General features: G+C 46.9%; 1 protein-coding gene across 1 annotated transcript in view; it reads right to left on the bottom strand.

Moving 5' to 3' along the window:
* The window catches only part of tenm1 (teneurin transmembrane protein 1), a 92030-nt gene extending 86451 nt beyond the window's left edge, over positions 1 to 5579 (bottom strand). The window contains exon 1 of the mRNA XM_062989027.1: positions 5391 to 5579. The gene's annotated coding sequence lies outside the window, so the exon portion shown is untranslated. The remainder of the gene's footprint in view (positions 1 to 5390) is intronic.
* Positions 5580 to 18161: the final 12582 nt, after the last annotated feature.

The raw sequence follows: 18161 nt of genomic DNA, 5'->3' as shown, positions 1-18161 counted from the left end.
CACCACGTCCACGGGCAGCACACACACCCACTCACACCACGTCCACGGGCGGCACACACACCCACACACACCACGTCCACGGGCAGCACACACACCCACACACACCACGTCCACGGGCGGCACACACACCACGTCCACGGGCGGCACACACACCCACACACACCACGTCCACGGGTGGCACACAAACCCACACACACCACGTCCACGGGTGGCACACAAACCCACTCACACCACGTCCACGGGTAGCACACACACCCACACACACCATGTCCACGGGCAGCACACACACCCACACACACCACGTCCACGGACAGCACACACACCCACACACACCACGTCCACGGGCAGCACACACACCACGTCCACGGGCAGCACACACACCCACACACACCACGTCCACGGACAGCACACACACCCACTCACACCACGTCCACGGGCAGCACACACACCCACTCACACCACGTCCACGGGCAGCACACACACCCACACACACCACGTCCACGGGTAGCACACACACACACACACACCACGTCCACGGACAGCACACACACCCACACACACCACGTCCACGGACAGCACACACACCCACTCACACCACGTCCACGGGCAGCACACACACCCACACACACCACGTCCACGGACAGCACACACACCCACTCACACCACGTCCACGGGCAGCACACACACCCACACACACCACGTCCACGGGCAGCACACACACCCACTCACACCACGTCCACGGGCAGCACACACACACACACACACACCACGTCCACGGGTAGCACACACACCCACTCACACCACGTCCACGGGTAGCACACACACCCACTCACACCACGTCCACGGGTAGCACACACACACACACACACCACGTCCACGGGCAGCACACACACCCACACACACCACGTCCACGGGCGGCACACACACCACGTCCACGGGCGGCACACACACCCACACACACCACGTCCACGGACAGCACACACACCCACTCACACCACGTCCACGGGCAGCACACACACCCACACACACCACGTCCACGGGCAGCACACACACCCACTCACACCACGTCCACGGGCAGCACACACACACACACACACACCACGTCCACGGGTAGCACACACACCCACTCACACCACGTCCACGGGTAGCACACACACCCACTCACACCACGTCCACGGGTAGCACACACACACACACACACCACGTCCACGGGCAGCACACACACCCACACACACCACGTCCACGGGCGGCACACACACCACGTCCACGGGCGGCACACACACCCACACACACCACGTCCACGGGTGGCACACAAACCCACACACACCACGTCCACGGGTGGCACACAAACCCACTCACACCACGTCCACGGGTAGCACACACACCCACACACACCATGTCCACGGGCAGCACACACACCCACACACACCACGTCCACGGACAGCACACACACCCACACACACCACGTCCACGGGCAGCACACACACCACGTCCACGGGCAGCACACACACCCACACACACCACGTCCACGGACAGCACACACACCCACTCACACCACGTCCACGGGCAGCACACACACCCACTCACACCACGTCCACGGGCAGCACACACACCCACACACACCACGTCCACGGGTAGCACACACACACACACACACCACGTCCACGGACAGCACACACACCCACACACACCACGTCCACGGACAGCACACACACCCACTCACACCACGTCCACGGGCAGCACACACACCCACACACACCACGTCCACGGACAGCACACACACCCACTCACACCACGTCCACGGGCAGCACACACACCCACACACACCACGTCCACGGGCAGCACACACACCCACTCACACCACGTCCACGGGCAGCACACACACACACACACACACCACGTCCACGGGTAGCACACACACCCACTCACACCACGTCCACGGGTAGCACACACACCCACTCACACCACGTCCACGGGTAGCACACACACACACACACACCACGTCCACGGGTAGCACACACACACACACACACCACGTCCATGTGTGTCCACGTGTGTGTTTGGTGCCAGCGGTAAAAAAAAAACAAAAGCCAAAAGGAAACGTGTCATCAGAGACACATGAAGGAGGAAAAAAAAACAGTAAACATACAACAGAGTGTGTGTGTGTGTGTGTAGGTGTGTGTGTGTGTGTGTAGGTGTGTGTGTGTCTTTAATGAGATTTTAGAGTGATCAGAAGATAAATTCACACCAGCTAAAACTGTTAATGTAATAGTGCTCCCTAAAGCCCCCCCCCCCCACACACACACACTTTTACACACACCTTTTAAACACACACCTGTACACACATCCTTACACACTACACATGGCTCACATACACACACAAAACACACGCTGTACACTGGTCACATAAATGTACACACACACACCTACACACACACACACCTACACACACACACATTTGTACACTCAGTACTCGAGTGTTCCAGATGAAATGGACGACTGTGTGAGTGATCACAATCGATCAGATCAGTAATCAATATCAATTACAGAATCGATTCATCATCACATCAAAGCACATCAGAGATCAAAGAAATTCTACATAATATAAAAATTTTTTTATAAAATATTTAAACAGCAGCACCAACAACATCTGCACCTCAATCAGCATCAGCACCAACATCTGCACCTCAACCAGCATCAGCACCAACATCTGCACCTCAATCAGCATCAGCACCAACATCTGCACCTCAACCAGCATCAGCACCAACATCTGCACCTCAACCAGCATCAGCACCAACATCTGCACCTCAACCAGCATCAGCACCAACATCTGCACCTCAACCAGCATCAGCACCAACATCTGCACCTCATCCAGCATCAATCAGTTCTCTCTACCAACCTAAATAATAAACACTGCTGGATTAGTATAGTGTAGTGTAGTACAGTGTAGTGTAGTGTAGTACAGTGTAGTGTAGTGTAGTGTAGTGTAGTACAGTGTAGTGTAGTGTAGTGTAGTACAGTGTAGTGTAGTACAGTATAGAGTAGTGTAGTGTAGTGTAGTACAGTGTAGTGTAGTGTAGTGTAGTACAGTGTAGTGTAGTACAGTATAGAGTAGTGTAGTACAGTATAGTGTAGTGTAGTACAGTGTAGTGTAGTGTAGTACAGTATAGTGTAGTACAGTGTAGTGTAGTACAGTGTAGTGTAGTACAGTGTAGTGTAGTGGAGTGTAGTACAGTATAGTGTAGTGTAGTGTAGTACAGTGTAGTGTAGTGTAGTACAGTGTAGTGTAGTGTAGTACAGTATAGTGTAGTGTAGTACAGTGTAGTGTAGTGTAGTGTAGTGTAGTGTAGTACAGTATAGTGTAGTACAGTGTAGTGTAGTACAGTGTAGTGTAGTACAGTATAGTGTAGTACAGTGTAGTGTAGTACAGTGTAGTGTAGTACAGTATAGTGTAGTGTAGTACAGTGTAGTGTAGTGTAGTACAGTATAGCGTAGTGTAGTACAGTGTAGTGTAGTGTAGTGTAGTACAGTGTAGTACAGTGTAGTGTAGTGTAGTGTAGTACAGTGTAGTGTAGTACAGTACAGTATAGTGTAGTACAGTGTAGTGTAGTGTAGTACAGTGTAGTGTAGTGTAGAGTAGTACAGTGTAGTGTAGTACAGTATAGTGTAGTACAGTATAGTGTAGTGTAGTACAGTATAGTGTAGTGTAGTACAGTATAGTGTAGTACAGTGTAGTGTAGTACAGTGTAGTGTAGTGTAGTGTAGTACAGTATAGTGTAGTGTAGTACAGTGTAGTGTAGTACAGTGTAGTGTAGTGTAGTGTAGTGTAGTGTAGTGTAGTACAGTGTAGTGTAGTGTAGTACAGTATAGTGTAGTGTAGTACAGTGTAGTGTAGTGTAGTACAGTGTAGTACAGTATAGTGTAGTGTAGTGTAGTACAATATAGTATAGTGTAGTACAGTGTAGTGTAGTGTAGTGTAGTACAGTATTGTGTAGTGTAGTACAGTGTAGTGTAGTACAGTATGGTGTAGTGTAGTACAGTGTAGTGTAGTGTAGTAAAGTGTAGTGTAGTACAGTGTAGTGTAGTGTAGTACAGTATAGTGTAGTGTAGTACAGTATAGTGTAGTGTAGTACAGTGTAGTGTAGTGTAGTACAGTGTAGTACAGTGTAGTGTAGTGTAGTACAGTGTAGTGTAGTGTAGTGTAGTACAGTATAGAGTAGTGTAGTACAGTGTAGTGTAGTGTAGTACAGTGTAGTACAGTATAGTGTAGTACAGTGTAGTGTAGTGTAGTGTAGTACAGTATAGTGTAGTGTAGTACAGTGTAGTGTAGTACAGTATAGAGTAGTGTAGTACAGTATAGTGTAGTGTAGTACAGTGTAGTGTAGTGTAGTACAGTATAGTGTAGTACAGTGTAGTGTAGTACAGTACAGTATAGTGTAGTGTAGTACAGTATAGTGTAGTGTAGTACAGTATAGTGTAGTGTAGTGTAGTACAGTGTAGTGTAGTGTAGTACAGTGTAGTGTAGTGTAGTACAGTGTAGTGTAGTGTAGTGTAGTACAGTATAGTGTAGTGTAGTACAGTGTAGTGTAGTGTAGTACAGTGTAGTGTAGTACAGTATAGTGTAGTACAATGTAGTGTAGTACAGTATAGAGTAGTGTAGTACAGTATAGTGTAGTACAGTGTAGTGTAGTGTAGTGTAGTACAGTATAGTATAGTACAGTACACTGTAGTATAGCATCATATAATAAAGTATAGTACTGTATAGTGTAGCGTAGTTTAGTTTAATAGAGTTTATTATGGTGCACTATGGTATAGTATACTATAGTTTGATAGGGTAGAGTAGAGTATGGTTTTATAAGGTATAGTATATTATACTACAGTAGAGTACAATATAAAACAGCGTGGTATAGTGTAGAATGGTATAGAATAGTTTAGTATAGTATAGTAGAGTATTTTGCTATAGGGTATAGGATATTATACTGCAGTATAGAGTAATATAATGTAGTGCAGTGTACTAAAATGCAGTATAGTACAGTATAGTGTACTGTAGTGTAGTATAGTACAGCATAGCACAGTGTAGCAGGGTATAGTGCAGTGTAGTATAGTATAATGTACTGTAGTATTATACAGTATAGTGTGTAGTGTGTTATTGTGTACTAGTGTGTGTTAGTCACTAATCAACACTGATTACTGACTCAGATCTATAGATACACCGCGAGCCTCTCCCCCCCGGTACCCGGTACCGAACCCCATCACATTTTTACACCCAGCCCCGCAGCCCCGCAGCCCCGCAGTCCTCGCGCACATCCCCTCCACTGACATTAAATAAACACCCGCAGGTGAGCGCGCGCGCGTAGGTAATAACCGAGAATCGAGCATCTCGCGCTTACCTTCTCTGATGCACGCGCGCAGCGGCGGCGGCGTCACGCGCAGCGGCGATGAAAGGGAGGCGGCTCGCATGTCCGGCGCGCGCGCGGTGCTTTAATATCTCTCAGTCAAGCTCGCGCTTTATCCTTCAAACAGGCGCGAGACAGGCGGGCTCCGGTGCGGCTGCAGAGGCGCGAGGCTCGGTTACCGGGGACCCGTGCACGCACGAGCGCGCCAGAGCTGATCTGTGTGTGCGCGCGTATGTCAGTGTGTGCGAGCACTTGTATGTGCCGGGTTGCCAGATCGCGCAAACCCACTTGCAGCTTCGATTACAGTATAAAACCCTCCTCAAAGGAGGAGCTTCTCTTCACCATCATGTGAGCGCACGCAAATCACACAGACCTGAACGCTCATCCCGGTGGAACTGTGGATATACACGCGTCCCAAATCACCACTGATCAGGTTCGCAGTGGGTCCGGGACCTCTCAGAATCCCTGAGCGCAAAGGCAGCGGTGCCACCCTGGGCAGGTTGCCAAATCTATCGCCTCACCTATTTACTCTCTCATTTACATCTACAGGCAAATGAGAGCAGACAGTCCAGTCTTTTGCGGACTGAAGGAAGCTAAGGTACCTGGAAAACCACACACAGACATGTGGAGAACATGTCAAACCTCTAATCTAGGTTTTTAGTACCAGCATCACAGCAAACAATACAAATACAAGCATGGTGCTCAGGTTGCACAGCAATCCATCACCCCTACCCACCTCAAACCTATACATTCATTTTCTACTAATAATTATACAAATATACTAAATTAAATAAATAAATAAATATCATGGCTCGGAAACCTGGCAACCCTGGCACCTGATCTAGAGCCTGATCTTCTGTTCCAGGCTCTCAAACGCCCACTTTCATTTGGATTGACACGCAGACACACTGCAATCCACAAGCTTATTTGATCTGTTTAAATATTTAAGATGCAGGACAGCATCGTTTAGGATTTAAAAATACTGACTCACCAACTTGCTCCAGAAAATTTGGGACGGGGCGTGTTCCCCCTGTGTTTCCCCCTGTGTTCCCCCCTGTGTTTCCCCCTGTGTTCCATCAACGTTCCTATTAATGAGACTTTTTAAAGCTTTGGGAACTGAGGACACTAATCATTGCAGTTTCGGCTCGATACGAGACTTCAGCTGCTCAACAGTCAGTCCTCGCCATCGTCTGATTCTCCTCTTCATGATGCATTTGCACACACTCTCTGTATCTACAGTGTGTACAGAATGAGTTTTGGCATCGCCTGGCTGAAATAATCATGGACTTCTCTCTAAAATCACTGTATACACACACGAGTGAGAACGGTTTTCTGAAGCACTACCAATAAATGAATGAATTTAGAGCTTCTGATGAACAGATCAAATCCACCTGCTGGAAATCTGCTTCAATGGACAGAATCAGACTGTGTGTGTGTGTGTGTGTGTGTGTGTGTGGGTAGGTGGGTGGGTGTGTGTGTATTTTACCCATCTTTTATCATCTTTCCAGCCAGATATGACTCAACAAAAGCCCCTATGCGTTGTTTTAATCACAATCTGGCAACCGACTGGATGCTGCAAGAGAAGATGCGCATGCGCGCAGATGAAGCGATTTGCCTCAGGATACTTTACGTTCAAGCACCAAAATAAAATATAAAATATAAATATAAATATATATGTATATAGAAACTTTAAATAACAGAAAAGAGACAAAACAATAGAAAATAAAACAATATAAGAGAACAATAAAAGATTACAACAGCAAACACTAAAACAAAATAGGAGAAAACGGTAGAAAATCACAGAGTTGATGACAGAACAGAACTCAATATTACAGGTAAAATAACTCCAACAAAACACCACAGAACAAAATAAACTAACATCCTAACACTATAAACTAATGCAGAGAGAATAAAAGATATAAAATACAAGAGAATAACAGAATCAAATACAAGCAATTTAAATAATAAAAATAAGATCAAATAAAGCATGAAAAAAAAAAATAGAACCGAACATATAGAAATAAAACAGAATGAAATCGAACCCAATTTAATACAAGAAACTGAAATATAATAAAAACACAACATATAAACACAGAATATGAAAACACCAAAACTAAAAAGAACAGAAAGAACATAAAGAACAGAACATAACAGAACTGGAAATAATGAAATAGAACTGAGTAAAACTGAATAGAACAGAACAGAATATAATATAATTAAATGGAACTGAGTAGAACTGATTAGGATGGAATAGAACTGAAAAGAATAGAACAGAACAAAAGGGAATGGAACAAAATACAACCAAATGAAACAAAACTAAACTAAACAGAGCACAACAGAACATAAAAGAGCAGAACAGAACAGAACTGTACAAAATACAACAGAACAGAACATAATAGAATAGAATAGAACAAAGAAACATAAAGAACAATAAAAGAAAATAATAGAACAGAACAGAACAAAACCAAAAAGAACAGAAGAACATAAAGAACAATAACAGAACAGAAAGGAAAAGAAGAGAACAGAGAAACATAATGAACAATAATAGAACATAATAAACCATAGAACATAATAAATTAGAATAGAACTGAACAGAACAGCGGATAACAGAACAGAATAAAACAGAACAAAGTGGAACAGAACAGAACAGAACAGAACAGAAGATAAGAGAAGATTGTTCTGTTTGTGTACACAGATCGTCTCACAGCAGCAGCAGAACTCAGTAACCGCTTCTTATTGCTCAGTCATGTTGAACATCTCAGCAGTTGAAGTTTAGGAGGACAGTTCCCACAGGAACCACAATCAGCAGGAACCAAAATCCTCCTCCAGCAGCAGTGGGAACCATGAGAGATCGTTATATCGGATTATTTAGGAACTCCTCTTTACTCTGTGATGTTCGGACCTCTGCTGTAGGAGCTCAGGGACCACAGGGTGGACGGAACCTTCTGGGTCTCTGGGTATCTGCTGCAGGAGCTTGTGGACTTCAGAGGAACCGAGGTAGATCTTAGTACGGCATGAGTTCCACTTGTAGACCTTCAGGAGGGCGGAAAAAAACGCATGTGAGAATCGAACCCAGGACCACAAGACCCAGGTAGATGTGCCACACCATCGTATTGTTGCTCCACCAGCGGTTAAACACTTCAGGCTTCCAAACACACACTGGCTTTTCTTTTCAAAGCCATAAAGACGTGCTGATAAGAGAGTGTGTGTGTGTGTGTGTGTGTGTGTGTGTGTGTGTGTGTGTGTGTGTGTGTGTGTGTGTGTGTGTGTGTGTGTGTGTGTGAGTGTGTGTGAATGTGTGTGTACCGGGTTCGATAAAGATCGTTTAGACGGTTGGCAGTGTAATAGACGGGCTAAGTCGTCCCAGCAGGCCACAGCTTTTGTGATCTCTGCCAACTGAATGGGCTTTTGAGCTGCAATGAATTGTGGGTAAAGCCGTACAATAACATATCGACAGATTTGCAGATTGTAAAAGACGCGGTGACGGCGCGGCCACTTCCCCTCGCGTCGATACCATAGACTTAAAAACACAACGCCAGGCCAAAAGTATTCGGACACCCGGAGTCGCGGTGGGTCCGACACCACCCGGAAATCTCCCCATTTAGTCACTTCAAGCAGCCAATCCACCTTCTGCAGGTCCCAGCAGAAGGGAGCAAACCAAAGCACCCAAGCACAGAAAATACAAAACAAACCCAGTGCACTGATGCCTACTGCAGTGCACCACCCAAATCTGGGAGCCTCGAGTCGTGTGTGAAGTTTTCCCAAGAAATTTTGGAACAGGACTGCTGGGATTTACCTTTTAACTGGATTCACTTGCGTCTGAATGTTATTGAGGTCGGGCACAGATGTTGGCATTCCAGTTCATCCCAAATGTGTGGAATAGGGTGGATAGGCTGAGGGATGTATTAGATTTGTGGGTCCGAGGAGGACGAGGCACCAACCGCCGACGGGTTGTTGGGCAGCCAAGACTCAAACTGGTTTCAGTAGATCGTTTACTTGAATTCTTCTGCTGCTGATTAAATTCAGGAAACATTTTCCCCCGCTGTCTCAGACTTTTGACCCCCTGTAGCGGCGGGGTCGATAAATCCACCCCGATGCCGCTTGTTCGTCCGGTCCAGAACATATTTGGACACGTAGCGAGCAGAACTCAATTATTCCGACTGGGTTTTCCGGGCGCGGATGGGTGCACTGGGAGCCGTGCATTAATAATGAACGAAGACGCATCACGAGAAACACGAGCGGCGCTAATGCAGACACGACGACAGAGACGCTGGGTGACCGGAGTGAGAAACGCTCATGTGGTTAACGGTAAACATAAACCAGCGTGGTCATGCTAACAGCCGCCTAATAGCTGGATAAAGTGATTAGGCGTTGGCGGGCGCGGTGTTTTAGCGCCTCGTAAAAATCTGCTCTTGTACGACGTAGAAATACCAAATACGTTAGAAAGAAAGAGGCGGCGTTCACAAGCGATTCCAGGCGTCTGTTTGTCCGTTTGTTGATGCGCTGGTGCTTTATCGTGTTCTTAACATGTTTTTGGTTGAAATTATTTACAAACATGATGGACAAGCGCACATCATAAATCTCTTAGAGAAACTTCACACAAGACTTCCAGATTTCTGCCCATGCTGGTATTATGGGTGGTGCACTCCCTAAACATGCAGAAGGTGGATTGGCTACTTGAATTGGCTACTCCAAACCGTCCAGCAGGACCGCCGGTCAGCGCTAACCATTCTGATGTTTAGCGTGACGCTAATTAAAAGCTGTAACCAGACTCCTGGCACTCGGGGACCTCGGCGCGGCCGCCGGCATCGATCGGCATCGATCAGCTCCGGCGTTTCCGGGATGATCAGTGCCTCCGGATTATCAGAGTCTGTCTGGTGAAGGAAAAAATCCATACGTGCGCCGTTCGGTCACAGAAGTCGCATCTGATACCCACGCCGTACTGGAGTCCTGAACACGCTCTCGTCCTGGTCAGGGTCACGGCCCGCCTGGCGTCCTAGGTAAACACCTCACAAGACCTTGGCATAATTATTTCACCTTCTGTGTGTCTCTGGGAGGCAGAATGTGAAAATAAGGCTCGATAAGTTCTCGGAAAAAAAGAAGACACACCCGGGGCGGCAATAACAGGCAACAACCCGCCTGTCCGGGGCAGTTCTGTAGGGTTGCGACTTCGTCCGAGTTCCATATAGAAAGATAAAGAAAGTCGGCATCTGCGCTGGTGGAAAACCGGAACGGATCAAACCCAAGATCACGGGTTCAGAATAAAAGGCGAGAAACCAGCACGCCGGTCATCTGCGCCTCCATGCCCCCTCTGCTGGCCATGGATGGTACAGCAGAAGGGCATGATTCTGTAAATCATCCCTCCTGCTGATCTTTACTGCAGGTGGACACGTTTTAAACATTCAGAAGCAACATCAGCCATTTTTTTAAGCGCCCCACATTTTTACCGCAACCCAGGCAACACAAAGATCTGGTCCTATTGTGGTTTACAAGGTGTAATGTAAATACTCCACAAGGGGGCGTTAGTGTGCAAGTTTATTTTGTGTTTGTGCCTGTAAAATTTGTTGATTTAAGTATTATATTTTTCTCAGCGACCCAATTTTTGGGCTCATGGGTTCCTGACCCAGCGTGTGAAAAACCTTGGACTAGAGCGGTGTAAAGCACATCATGACTGGACCTCGCTGAACTGGAAGACATGTCGCGGATTCCTGTACGACTCCGTGTGTTTGTGTCCAGAGAAACGAAACCGTGTGTGTGAGTGTGTGTGTGTGAGTGTGTGTGTGTGAGAGTGTGTGTGTGTGTGTGTGAGTGTGTGTGTGTGAGAGTGTGTGTGTGTGTGTGTGTGTGTGTGAGAAGGTTGTTCTTCCCCTCGTTAGCGTTGCGATGACATCACGCTCGGCTGCAACACAAATGAAGCCCCGAATTTTCGAAGCCACTGAAGCCGATGATTAGAAGAAAAGTTTATGGTGGAGAGAATCGTTCTTCACGTCTCTCTCACTCCGTCAGCCTCTCGCACGGCATTCTCTTTCTCTCTCTCACTCACTCACACACACACACACACTCTCACTCTCACACACACACACACTCTCACTCTCACACACACACACACACACACACACACTCACTCTCACACACACACTCTATTACTATAATAACATTAAAATCCAGAATCTGAAGCCTCCTTTATGATCTTAATGTGAATGAGACACTAAAATCTTCTGAAGCGGTAAATTCCTTCTCCTCCACCTTCAAGGTCACGCCGGCTTCCGAAAGTCTCGTTCCTCTCAGAGTTCATTCTGTAGAAACATCTCGCACATTCTCATTAGCGTCCGTTTCATTAGTTCTCTTATTTATTCCAGCAAACGTCTGAGGGATCGACCCAGAAGTATCCGGACGCCCGACCCTGGAACATACAAGATGTTCCTCCAACCATGCTTTAATATCCAACCTGTTACTCCTGCTACTTTCCTCCTCTAGCACGTTCCTCTCTCTGTCTAGGGTCTACAGAGAGTCTTTAAGCTCCTACATCCTTGACCTTGACATCTACAAGCTCCTACTTCTGCCATACTGAGGTCTACAAACTCTTACATCTTCCACCTTAAGGTTCCTACATCCTCCACCGTGAGGTCTACAAGCTCCTACATCCTCTATGATAAGGTCTATAAACTCCAACTTGTCCCACTCCTGCCACTTTGAGGTCTACAAATTCATACTCCTCCACCCTGAGGTCTAAAAGTTCCTACATCCTCACTCTTTTCAGCCTGAGATCTTCAAGCTCCTACTTGTGCCATCCTGAGGTCCACAAGTTCCTACTCCTGCCACCCTGAGGTCTACAACTTCATACCTGTGCCAGTCTGAGGTTCACAGGCTTCTTACCCTGGCTCCGTTGAGCGATACGAACTTCTCCTGCTCTGAGTTACAGAAGGAGGAACGAGACTCTGAGTTCTGGCACGTCGGCCCATCGGGGTGATACGGGAAGACACAAATTACTGCCGTATTTCATTCTAAACCAATTAATGAATCATTCATAACCTCTTTACCACCCGGTGTGTGTGTGTAAGAGAGAGTGACTCAGCATGAGTGTGTGTGTCTGAGAGAGGGGGAGTGGTACTAGTGTGTAGTATGAGTGTGTGTGTGTGTGTATGTAGGATGAGTGTGTGTGTGTGTGTGTAGAATGAGTGTGTGTGTGTGTGTATGTAGGATGAGTGTGTGTGTGTGTGTGTGTGTAGAATGAGTGTGTGTGTGTGTGTAGGATGAGTGTGTGTGTGTGTAGGATGAGTGTGTGAGTGTGTGTGTGTGTGTGTAGAATGAGTGTGTGTGTGTGTGTGTGTGTGTGTAGGATGTGTGTGAGTGTGTGTGTAGAATGAGTGTGTGTGTGTGTGTGTGTGTGTGTGTGTAGGATGAGTGTGTGAGTGTGTGTGTGTGTAGAATGAGTGTGTGTGTGTAGAATGAGTGTGTGTGTGTGTAGGATGAGTGTGTGTGTGTGTGTGTAGGATGAGTGTGTATGTGTGTGTGTGTGTGTGTGTGAGAGAGAGTGACTCAGCATGAGTGTGTGTGTCAGAGAGGGGGAGTGGTACTAGTGTGTAGAATGAGTGTGTGTGTGTAGGATGAGTGTGTGTGTGTGTGTGTGTGTGTGTGTAGGATGAGTGTGTGTGTGTGTAGGATGAGTGTGTGTGTGTGTGTGTGTATGTAGGATGAGTGTGTGTGTGTATGTAGGATGAGTGTATGTGTGTGTATGTAGGATGAGTGTGTGTGTGTATGTAGGATGAGTGTGTGTGTGTGCGTGTAGGATGAGTGTGTGTGTGTGTGTGTGTAGGATGAGTGTGTGTGTGTGTGTGTGTGTAGGATGAGTGTGTGTGTATGTAGGATGAGTGTGTGTGTGTGTGTGTGTAGGATGAGTGTGTGTGTGTGTGTATGTAGGATGAGTGTGTGTGTGTATGTAGGATGAGTGTGTGTGTGTGTGTGTATGTAGGATGAGTGTGTGTGTATGTAGGATGAGTGTGTGTGTGTGTGTGTGTAGGATGAGTGTGTGAGTGTGTGTAGGATGAGTGTGTGAGTGTGTGTGTGTGTGTGTGTATGTAGGATGAGTGTGTGTGTGTGTGTGTAGGATGAGTGTGTGTGTGTGTGTATGTAGGATGAGTGTGTGTGTGTGTGTGTATGTAGGATGAGTGTGTGTGTGTATGTAGGATGAGTGTGTGTGTGTGTGTAGGATGAGTGTGTGTGTGTGTGTGTGTAGGATGAGTGTGTGAGTGTGTGAGTGTGTGTGTGTGTGTGTGTAGGATGAGTGTGTGTGTGTGTATGTAGGATGAGTGTGTGTGTGTGTATGTAGGATGAGTGTGTGTGTGTGTAGGATGTGTGTGTGTGTGTGTGTAGGATGAGTGTGTGTGTGTGTGTGTAGGATGAGTGTGTGAGTGTGTGTGTGTGTGTAGGATGAGTGTGTGTGTGTGTGTGTGTGTGTGTGTGTACGATGTGTGAGTGAGTAAGTGTCCTGTGATGATTGGTGTTCCTGGTGTACACCTGGTCTATTCACAGGTGGTGCCAGGAGCACTGAGACCCTGACCAGGAGGACCGGGCGTGTTCTGTTCTCTCTCTGACGGTTTAATGATGAATAAAAATCACTAATGAGTGCAGAAGTGCTAATAGCGTCTCGTCTGCCAGCCGCCTGCCACCCTGCCTGGCACCCCGACCCCGTAATGGGCACGAACAAAAGTCCCGCTGGTGCTGATGTCACTTCCTGGGTCAGCGCGCGTCCCTGTGATATTTGCTTAAACGGGCGTCGGCTCAGATTAGCATGTGAATGTGTATTAATGCCGCCATTTATATTCACTCGTCTTCACCTTCCTCCTCGGCCCAGTGAATGGAAGCTTCCGGAAGAGTCGGCGGCGGGATCACACACACACTCACACACACACACACACACACACACACACACTCACACACACACACACACACACACACACACACTCATGCTTTCATACCTGAAATCCATTTTTCATGCTCATTGTCTTGGAGATTGATTTCTCCTGCCTGGTCCACATGAGGTCAGAGCCGCTGAAAAAACATTGACCTTCACACACACTCTGTATTTGTGTGTGTGTGTGTGTGTGTGTGTGTGTGTGTGTGTGTGTGTGTGTGTGTGTGTGTTATTTCCATTGTTACACTTAATCAGGAGTGTTTGAGCTCTTTTGACTCTCAGAGCTTCTCGGCTGTATAAATCTGGAGGTTCCATCATCATTAAAGCTCCGGTCATGTTCACATACGCAAAAATTCATTCATTCATTCATTACTGGTCAGGGTTGCAGTGCTTCTGACTCCAGCTGGAAACACTGGACGTAGGGCCAACACACCCTGTTCATCCATCCATCAATGCATCAGTTCTTCTGATCATCCATCCATTATTTCAGGATTATAATGGCGGGATTATTATGGTGGGATTATTATGGCGGGGTTATTATGGTGGGATTATAATGGCAGGATTATTATAGTGGGATTATTATGGCAGGATTATTAGGGCGGGATTATTATGGTGGGATTATTATGGTGGGGTTATTAGGGCGGGGTTATTGTGGCAGGATTATTAGGGTGGGATTATTAAGGTGGGGTTCTTAAGGTGGGGTTATTAGGGTGGGATTATTAGGGTGGGATTATTAGGGTGGGATTATTAAGGTGGGGTTCTTAGGGTGGGGTTATTAAGGTGGGGTTATTAGGGTGGGGTTATTAAGGTGGGGTTATTAGGGTGGGATTATTATGGCGTAATTTACGAATTTTTTTGCGCGCATCTGTTTCTTCCTTGCGGCGGAAGCGCTGATGAATAAAGACGTTCTCTCTTATCAGCCCAGCTTGAGATGACATTTCAATTTCTGCGTGAGTCGACGACGGCGAGATGGTGCGAGAGATTGAACCGAATATCCCATTAAACTCTTTCTCAGCTCTTCTCTCTCCTGCTGCTTCTTTCATCCTCGCTTTGCTTTAAAATGCTGATAAAAAGAAATCGCGGCGTTCATCCGAGTCGTCGTGTGAGAGGAGAATCGAGCGGAAAACTCGCCGAAAACACGAAAACCTCCGTTTACCAAACGCTGAGGAAACTCCTCCGCCTGTCAGCTCAACGATCCGGCTGCAGCAGGGATGTTTACGAGGGACTTACATCATTTATACACGTTTACTGACCAATCACTGCAAAGCTGAACAATTCCAGTGAGTCGGACCTGCCTGCACATCAGAGGAGCCTAACTGACCATCTAAAAAGCTCAAAATACCAAAGGAGGAGCAGATCTGACCGTCAGTGGTGTTTGCTTCTTCAATTGGACCAGCCAGCCATAAAAAAGCCTTCTGATACCTCTGAAGAGACCAGCCACCCGTCCAAAGACTATAAAGACCTCTGACTATCCACTCTTCCAAAGTCTATCGGAACCTCTGAAGGGACTAGCTACCAATCCATAGAGTCTATCTGGACCTTTGGAAAGACCAGCCACCCATCCAAAAGCCAAATGGGACATCTGAGGAGACTAACCACCCATCCAAAGACTATCAGGATGTCTGAAGAGACCAGCCACCCATCTAAAGAGTCTATCAGGACCTCCAAAGAGACAAACTACACATTAAAAGACTATCAGGATCTCTAAAGAGACCAGCCAACCATCCAAAGACTATCAGGACCTCCGAAGAGACCAGTAACCAGTCCAAAAGCCAAAGAGAACCTTTGAGGTCACTAGACACCTGTCCAAAGACTACAAAGACCTCTTAAGAGACCAGCCATCAATCCAAAAAGACTATTAGGACATCTGAAGATTTAAGCCTCCCATCCAAAGTCAATCAGGACCTCTGAAGAGACCAGCCACCAATTCAAAAAGCCTAATGGGAACCCTGAGAAGATTATCCACCCACCCAAAGACTATTTGGACTTCTAAAGAGACTAACTACCAATCCAAAAAGTTTCTTGGAACCTTTAAAGACACAAACCACCCATTGAAAGATTTTGGAAAAAAACAGCCACTCTTCCAAAAGCCAAATGGGACATCTGATACCTCTGAAGGGACTAACCACTTATCCAAAAAGTCTCTCTGAACCTCTGATGAGACTAACCACTCATTCACAGAGTCTGTCGGGACCTCTGAAGAGACCAGCCACCCACCCAAAAAGTCTATTCACCCATTAGCAGAGCCTCACTGTCTAAAGAACCTGTAAATACGCCGTGACTCCTAATTTTGGATGCACCTAATGTCTTTGTGCCCTCTGCTGACCTCTGCCTGCTGTTTGATGCCCTTGCTGGCTGGACGCTGGCTAGCACGGGCTTCCTCTGTCCCATCACAAACGGTGGACCTCGTGACTCCCTCCGTATTCTTCCACCGCTTGTGTCAGCACTTCAACCAGACTCTAGACCCAAATTTATTTAATAATAAAAGTTTTTTTTTTTTTTCTTTCTCAGTTTCACCTCTTGACCTTCACGCTTTGTTTCTTTAATTCCTGACCACTTTTATTCCCACTCCGTTCTCATAATGACCTTCAGGATTAAAAGAGCGCTCCGTCTCACACTCACAGCTCGTTCTTCTCCTCATTCTCTCTCCGGCTGGTTCGGTTCTGTCTGTAACCGGATCTTTCTCGACTCTGTTCCACCGTTACTTTAAAAAAGTCTCGTAACTTACGCTTGAAACTGGACGCTCAGTGGGCATCACATACCAGCGGGTACGTTCTGAGAGGCGAGGTGGGGTGGGTGGGATGTTGCCGGTTCCCCGTTGTGATCTGCGTTTCCATTTCCATGATGACGCAGAGTAAAACCTCTTTCTTGCCCATTAGGAATCCCCGGGGCGGACGAGCCGAGCGCTGAACTGTACAGAGAACCGTTCCTCCTGGTTTTCTCTGCTCCACTTGCGTTCGTTCGTCTCGTTTCTTTCTCTCTCTCGGTTCGTCCGTGCAGCGTGGGAACACACGGGAGAGTCCGACGCTTCGTCTCAACGTCTCAGCGAGTCGCTCAGGTTTCCTCAGTATTTATTATTTATGATTTTATATATCGTATCTAAAATATTCAACAATTTATTTCAATAGTGAGTGACCCTCTCTCGCCGTTACCCTCTCTCACTCTCTCATTCTGCAGGTTTCTGTTGTGAATAAGTGAGTGAGAGTGTGTAAGTGTGTGAGTGTGTGTGTGTGTGAGTGTGTGAGTGTGTGTGTCCTGCTCGGTATGGTGGTTCCGTCTCTTGGTTCCATCACACCGCAGCAGTTTTGATGTTACAGGCAGTAATTAGATGCGGCTCTGTGGAACAGTCGCTGTTTAGAACCTGAGTATAAAAATTCAGCTCACGGCCGATAGCGCCAGATGTGCCGCATATCCGGTGTGTCTCCGGTGTGTTTCAGAAGTGTCTCCGGCATGTCTCCACCATGTCTCCAGCGTCTCTCTGGTCTATCTCTTTTGTGTCTCTGTTGAGTCTCCAGCGTCTCTCTGGTATATCTCTTTTGTGTCTCTGTTGTGTCTCCAGCGTCTCTCTGGTCTATCTCTTTTGTGTCTCTGTTGAGTCTCCAGCGTCTCTCTGGTATATCTCTTTTGTGTCTCTGTTGTGTCTCCAGCGTCTCTCTGGTCTATCTCTTTTGTGTCTCTGTTAAGTCTCCAGCGTCTCTCTGGTCTATCTCTTTTGTGTCTCTGTTGTGTCTCCAGCGTCTCTCTGGTCTATCTCTTTTGTGTCTCTGTTGAGTCTCCAGCGTCTCTCTGGTATATCTCTTTTGTGTCTCTGTTGTGTCTCCAGCGTCTCTCTGGTATATCTCTGTTGTGTC

This window comes from Trichomycterus rosablanca, chromosome 26, assembly GCF_030014385.1.
Source record: "Trichomycterus rosablanca isolate fTriRos1 chromosome 26, fTriRos1.hap1, whole genome shotgun sequence".
Classification (NCBI taxonomy): Eukaryota; Metazoa; Chordata; class Actinopteri; order Siluriformes; family Trichomycteridae; genus Trichomycterus; species Trichomycterus rosablanca.
This window is presented reverse-complemented; position numbering and strand designations above follow the sequence as displayed.